This window comes from Oncorhynchus mykiss, chromosome 8, assembly GCF_057628025.1.
Source record: "Oncorhynchus mykiss isolate SJ-2025 chromosome 8, ASM5762802v1, whole genome shotgun sequence".
Lineage (NCBI taxonomy): Eukaryota > Metazoa > Chordata > Actinopteri > Salmoniformes > Salmonidae > Oncorhynchus > Oncorhynchus mykiss.
The window spans coordinates 69,998,717-70,006,396 of record NC_143029.1 but is presented as its reverse complement, the minus strand read 5'-3'; the positions used below and the strand labels follow the sequence as shown (position 1 = coordinate 70,006,396).

Sequence of the window (7,680 nt, the reverse complement as noted above, 5' to 3'; positions counted from 1 at the left end):
CTTTCTATATTATGTATTACTCCACAATATAACAAACATTTATTGGAGCATACAATATAGCTCAGTATTTGTATTATTTATTTTATAGTCTTTTGCTCATCTTTATCAAGGATGCCAACAATTTGGGATCTGACTTTACAGATGTAGGATCTTAATTTGAGCAAGTTTGCTACAGCAGGAAATGTGAAGTATTAAGTGGATTGTAATTTGTGAACATTTTTGTAGGAGTTAATACATTATTCATAAGGAAAAATCAAGTCTGACATTTTTAAGTGGAAACTTCAGAAGCATTTTTAAACCTCAAATACACTACAAGTTTTACATTTCCTAGATTGCGGAAAGTTCCTCTGCAACAGGGTGATCAAATTACGAACCTACACTTGTATGTGTGTATGGAAAAACTGAGTGGAGAAAAACAATGACCTCTTGGTTCAGTAGCCCTGTCACACACAGAGGAGCCTGAGGGGATACACAGAGACAGAGGGGGTGGGGGTTGGATTCCATGTGACGAGGGCATCATAATGGGGCTTAGCAACACAAAGATATACCAAATGGAACCTTAAATCTGCAGGGGGTTGTATGTATGTTCGGTGTGGAATCTAATTGCTGGGCTCTTACATCTTCTCAGAATTTGATGAAGTGCACTTTCCAATAACGCCGTCACCAATAGCTGATGGACTGGACACAGGAAAGACAAAGACAACACGATTTCCCACAGTCAAGCTTTCAAATACAAGATCAACAACAGTGAGCAGGCTTGGCACTTTAATTAAAAGACAAAGTTTTTTTTTATTGATATTTGGCCACATTCTTCAGGCGCCAGTTTATAACGCCTAAAGTACACAGTAATGTTTTCTTGATCAATCATTAACACTCCCAGTGGGGATCTTAGATCACTCTGGCGACATATCTGCCGGTGGTCTTCGGTTTGCTGCATTTCTTTAGGTCATAATGAACCTCAGCAAGGAGGAAATGACTGCTGGAAAGGTTTGGGGAGGAGGAGAGGAGAGGGAGGTGGAATGGGATTGAGGGTAGGAGCGGGATTAGAAGGATCTAGGCGACAGTATCCAGCCCCACAGTGGAGGTGTCACAATACCTATAAAACCAAGCGGTCAAACAGGGAAATGGTTCCAATCATTTTTACACCATATATTTTTCCCATAGGGGATTTTAGAAACACTTCAAATAAGGGCTGTGTTTCGTCTAGGCTTTCCCTGGCATGACGTTTTGATAACCATGTATATCTCTCTCGGACAAAGTGACTTTTATTAATATATTCGTCTCTATTTAATTTCAGATTTGAAAATGCTAGTTAGCATCAAAGTAGATATCATGCAAGACTACAAATCCCTGCAAGTTCCTGCACGTCATCTCTAGCTGACATCTTTGATAACAGGTATTGTGTCAATTTAAAACTTGCAAAACACAATTCACAGAATTGTCCGTTTAAAGACATTTTGCCAATTTATTCATCACTACACTGAACAAAAATATAAACGCAACATGTAATGTGTTGGTCCCATGTTTCATGGGCTGAAATAAAAGATCCCAGAAATATTCCGTACGCACCAAAAGCTTATTTCTCTTAAATTATTAAACAACATGATCATTACACAGGTGCACCTTGTGATGGGGACAATAAAAGGCACTCTAAAATGTGCCGCTTTGTCACACAACACCATGCCACATATGTCTCAAGTTTTAAGGGAGCATTAATTTGGCATGTTGACTGCAGGAATGTCCACCAGAGCTGTTGCCAAAGAATTGAATGATTATTTCTCTACCATAAGCCGCCCTCAACGTTGTTTTAGAGAATTTGGCAGTACGTCCAACCGGCCTCACAACTGCAGACCACGTGTATGGCGCCGTGTGGGTGAGCTGTTTGCTGATGTCAACGTTGTGAACAGAGTGCTCCATGGTGGCATTGAGGTTATCGTATGGGCAGGCATAAGCTACGGACACAATTACACTTTATTGATGGTAATTTGAATGAACAGAGATACCGTAATGAGATCCTGAGGCCCATTGTTGTGCCATTTATCCTCCACCATCCCCTCATGTTTTAGCATAATAATGCATGGATGAAGATATAGAGTTTTACCCCCACACAGGACAAAGATTTAAGATCAAGGGCCTGATGACCTGCATGTCCACCAATGTAATTTACATGTTGAAATGGGCTTGTAGTCTTTCTTCCATAGGGAAACCCTGTAGAAGCCTGAAGACACGGATCAGTGAGCACCACAGCAATATGCGGAGATGTGAGACAAAAACATCTGGTTGCTGTACATTTTGTACAAGACGGACATCCTATTAGTTCTCTGAGATACATTGGAATAGAAACGCTCAAGATGTCACACAGGGGAGGGGACATTGAGAGGAAACTTCTTCAGAGGGAATCTTTCTGGATCCACAGGCCTTAACGAGGAGTTTGACTTGATACCGTTTGTCTAAATTGTTATTTTTATCCTAATTGAATATTGTATGTGTATGCACACTACCGTTCAAAAGTTTGAGGTCACAAAGAAAAACGTTTTTTTTCTTGCATTGAAAAGCCTTCATTTCTCAGAACAAGAATAGACTGACAAGTTTCAGAAGAAAGGTATTTGTTTCTGGTTATTTTGAGCCTGTAATCGAAACCACAAATGCTGATGCTCCAGATACTCAACTAGTCTAAAGATGAACAGTTTTATTGCTTCTTTAAACAGATCAATTAGCCTTTTAAAATGGTAAACTTGGATTTGAAAACACAACGTACCATTGGAACACAGGAGTGATGATTGCTGATAATTGGCCTCTGTACGCTGTGGTATCCCATAAGGTCTACCCTGGGGGATGGTAATAGAGGGGAGGTACGTGATGTGACATTGGCTCCCTCTGCTGGGAGTACATGAGATAGGCACCCCGACACGGATAGCTCCAAGTGGAGGTAATTAGGGGAAAGTGCCAACCAGCCGTGGAGGCCAAATAAAAGGAGCACTGTGGCACACTGCGAAGGAGGGCTAGGAGAGGCCGACACAGCGCAAAAGCTGAGAAGAAGGACTGAGCCAAATGTGATTTTCTTTGTTATGTTTATTTTATGTCATAGTAAAATTGTGTTTGCAGACTAAAACCTCCCTGTCTCTGTGTTAATCTCTGCACGCTCAAACCAACACCCCACGGTTTACCACATATGGTGGAGAATGCGGTCAACTCAGTAGCTTTGGATAACGTGGGGTCGAGCTTACGGAGATTACCATGGACGAGCTGGTGGCTCAGTTTATCCTCAGCCAGCAGAAGCAACAGGCTCTCCAGGAGCAAGCACTGCGGGAGCAGCACCAACATAACCTCAGACTGGTAGCGGAGGTAGCCCAGTTGAAGGCTGGGAGGGCTCAGGAGCCTGCCCCGAATCAGTTCCTGGTTAAGTTAAGGGAGGAAGATGCACCAACATACAACTGGTGATGTATTTGTGCACCTTCAAGAGGACGTTACAGAGGGAAGGATGGCCCAAGCCCAAGTGAGCCAGCCAGTTGGCACCCTACCTCTCTGGGAAGGCCCAGAAGGCCTACTTTGACTTGAACGCTGACCAGACCGCGAATTATGAGGGACTTAAACGTGAGATCCTGAGCCGTTATTGATTCAGCCTCGCAAGCCATGCACAACTGGTCCATGACTGGGCCTTTGACCCCACCCTTTCCCCCGTGCTCAGATGAGCGACCTGGAGCGCCTGACCAAGGACTGGCTACTGACTGACGTACCATCCCTCCCGATGATCGACAAGCTCGTCCTGGATCAATACCTTCGGGCCCTGCCATACAAGATGAAGAAGACTGTGAGCATGCAGAACCCCCAGAACCTGGAGGAATTGCTGACCACTGTGGAAATTCACCAGAACACCCAGGACCTGCTGAAAGGGGTAGAGCGGAGAGAGGGGATGCAGTGAGGGGGACGAACAACACAAAGAGAGGCGAGGGGCCCGCATGGAACCAGCCGAGGCTGTGGAGCCGGAGGGTGACCCAAACCGACGACGTCGGCGGCTGCTGGACCTAGATCAAAGATGCTGCTATGAGTGAAGTGAGCCGGGGCACCTCACGTGGAGCTGTCCCGGCTGGGAGGAGACCATGACCTCCACATCCCCCAGCTCTGGGGTAACCCGGATGGTGAGTTATGTCACCTCCAATGGTTCCTGTATGAATCGATGGAATTGACACCAGCGCTCTGCTGGACTCCGGCAGCATGGTGACCCTGGCCCACCCGCAGTGGCTCACACAGGAGGGAAAGGATGAACCAGGGGACAAAGAGGTGACAGTGTCCTGTGTACACGGGGACACGAAGAGGTACCCAACGGTGCCGGTGAGGATAACCACCCCAAGGGGGGAGTGCCAGATGCACGGGGGGCTGTTCCTAACCTGCCAGTGTCCATTCTCCTCGGTCGAGACTGCTCTCTCTTCCAGACACTGTGGAGGAAGGACCTGGAGAGGTAGGAAGAAAAGGGAAAAGGACGGTGGTCTGCGCAACCCACTCCACGCCACAAGAGGTGTCCATTAGGCCCGAGATGGACCCGGAGGAGGGAGACGACCCCGCTCCGGCAAGCGAGCCACCATGTGAGGAAGACCTCAGGCTCCCCTTTATGGATTGGGAGGCCCTAGACGGATCTCCCGACACGGGAATCCTCACGGGTTAGTTCAGGACGCTCCAGATAGAAGACCACAATCTCCAGAATGCTAGGGGCCAGGTGATTGCGGTGGCGTACTGTTACCTGGGGTAAGTGAGTGGCGCTACCCCCACTTCGCCATCAAGCATAATTTATTGTATCAGGTAGTAAAGTACAATGGGGAGACAAAATACTTGTTACTCATGCCCAGCCAGTATGTTAAGACTGTGTTGCTGCTTGCCCACATCCACCTGCTTGGGGCACACCTGGGGATGGAGAAAACCAGGGAGCGGATTAGGAACCGGTTCCACGTGCCAGATCACAGCTCCGAGGGTACATTATAGAAACCCTTTAGTTCCCTTGCCCATTATAGGAGTGCCATTTGAGTGGGTGGCAATGGATCTGGTGAGTCCATTGGTGATGACTGCGAGGGGATACCAATACATCCTGGTAATCGCCGATTACGCCACCCGGTATCCTGAGGCAATCCCGCAACGCATGGCGGCAGCAGAAGGTATCACACGGGAGCTCTTCCATTTATTTAGCAGAGTTGGGTATTCCCGCAGGAAATCCTGACGGACCAGGGCACCGCGTTCATGTCTCATGTGATGAAAGATGTCTGCAATCTAATACAAATAAAACAGGCGAGGACCAGTGCGTTCCATCCACAAATGGACGAGCTAGTTGAACGCTTCAATAAGACCCTAAAACTGATGCTGAAGAAGGTCATCGAGAGAGATGGGAGGAACTAGGACCAGCTGCTGCCCCACCTGGTGTTTTCAGTGCGCGGGGTACCTCAAGCATCCACTGGGTTCTCCCCCTTTTGGGTTCCTGTATGGCCGTTGGCCCCGCGGACTGCTGGACCTAGCCAAGGAGGTCTGGGAAGAGCAACCGACCCCCCTTCGCAGTGTAGTAGAACATGTGGAGGAGATGAGGGAGAGGATGACGGAGATTTCGCCAATGGTGAGAAAGTACATGGCCCGGGTGCAACGTGCCCAGGAGCGTGTCTACAACCGGGGGGCCCAACCACGAGAGTTCCAACCAGGTGAGAAGGATTGTTGCTGGAGTAAACCCCTCCAGCTTTACATGTGAACTTGCTGAATAAATGGCACGCACGAGAGGCGCTGTGCGTAACGTGGACCCAGGCACAGCAGAGCCCACCCTCTGTCGAAGTTGCAATGGGGGAAGACCTCAGCCCGACCCAACGACAAGAGCTCAGAGAGTTGGTCCAGCAGAATATGGCTGTGTTCTCCGAGGTGCCGGGGCATGGATCTTGTGGAAAACCATATCCAAACACGTCCGGGAGAAACGGCCATACCGGATACCAGAAGTCCGGAGGGTGGCGTTCCAGCAGGAAATGATGACAATGCTAGAGATGGGGTTACTGGAGGAGTCCCACAGTGAGTGGACTGGCCCTATAGAGCTGGTTCCGAAACCGGATGGAACCGTCCCCTTCTGCAATGACTTCCGGGGCCTGAACGAGGTCAGTAAGTTCAATGCCTACCCCATGCCCCGGGTGGACGAACTGATCAACCGCTTGGGGATGGCGAGATACGTCAGCACCTTGAACCTGACAAAGGGGTAGTGGCAGGTGCCGCTGGCAGAGGCCTCCTGGGAGAAGACTGCCTTCGGCACCCAGGGGGGGCTAAACAACTACCGGGATCTTCCTTTGGGCTCCACAGGGCACCATGCGACCTTTCAGCGACTCATGGCCCGTGTCTTGCGGCAGCACAGTGAGTACACACCTGCTTATTTGGATGACATATTTGTGCACAGTGACAGTTGGGAGTCACATCTTTGTAGGCTACAGGCAGTGGTGGATGCGCTAAGGGATGCAGGACTGACCGCGAACCCCCACAATTGCAAGCTGGGCTACGCCGAGGTGGAATACCTGGGCTATCAGATCGGGAGGGGAAATGTGAAGCCCCAAGAAGACAAAAATCCCTGCCATTAGGGGATGGCCGCTCTCCCGTACCAAGAGGCAGGTAAAGTCATTCCTGGGAGGTCTACCCCGGGGGATGGTAATACAGGGGAGGTACTTGATGTGACGTTGGCTCCCTCTGCTGGGAGTACATGAGCTGGGCACCCCGACACGGATAGCTCCGAGTGGAGGTAAATTGGGGAAAGTGCCAACCAGCCATGGAGGCCAAATAAAAGGAGCACTGTGGCACACTGTGAAGGAGGACTGGGAGAGACCGACACAGAGCAAAAGCTGAGAAGAAGGACCGAGCAAAACCTACATGATTTTTTTTGTTATGCTTATTTTCTGTCATAGTAAAGTTGTGTTTTCCGGACTAAAACCTCCCTGTCTCTGTGTTAATCTCTGCACGCTCAACCTAACACCCCACGGTTTAACACAACGACTATGTAGATATTCCAGAGCCGTTTCCAGCTCCAATATTCATTTACAACATTAACAATGTCTAAACTGTATTTCTGATCAATTTTATGTTATTTCAATGTACCAAAAATGTGCTTTTCTTTCAAAAACAAGGACATTTCTAAGTGACCCCAAACTTTTGAACGGTAGTGTATATTATTGTAAATATTGATCACAATCCCTGTGTATGATTATATATTTTGATACATTGAATGGTAATATTGTGAAACTATGTTATACATTTGTTTACCTCCTGTTTCAGAAAGGGATGTCACTGAGTACTGCCCCTATATATAGGACCTTCCACCACCACCCGGGATATGGATGCCTGATGAAGACCTAGTGGTTGAAACGTTGTTGTAAATAAATATCACCTAGGAGCTTGAGCAGCAGTGTGCAGTGTTTTCCTTTCTGTTTTCCATGAGTTTGCCTACAACCCCAGCACCTGTGAAAAGTACCTGGATGTGAGTATGTTCATCTTTTGTAAAGATAAAGACTTACCTGTCTAACAAAAAACAGAGGGTGTTCTTTAATGGAAGCCTCCAACATAATCTATGTAGAATCAGGAATTCCCCAGGGCAGCTGTCTGGCCCCTTACTTTTTTCAATCTTTACTAACGACATGCTACTGGCCTTCAGTAAAGCCAGTGTGTCTATGTACTATATGC

General features: G+C 47.9%; 1 long non-coding RNA gene across 1 annotated transcript; it reads left to right on the top strand.

The window, feature by feature from the left end:
- The first annotated feature begins 1,295 nt into the window (after positions 1-1,295).
- On the top strand, positions 1,296-7,399 carry LOC149982095 (uncharacterized). The gene is made up of 2 exons (XR_016482748.1): positions 1,296-1,396; positions 7,276-7,399. It is a non-coding gene; the product is annotated as an uncharacterized LOC149982095 (long non-coding RNA).
- Positions 7,400-7,680: the final 281 nt, after the last annotated feature.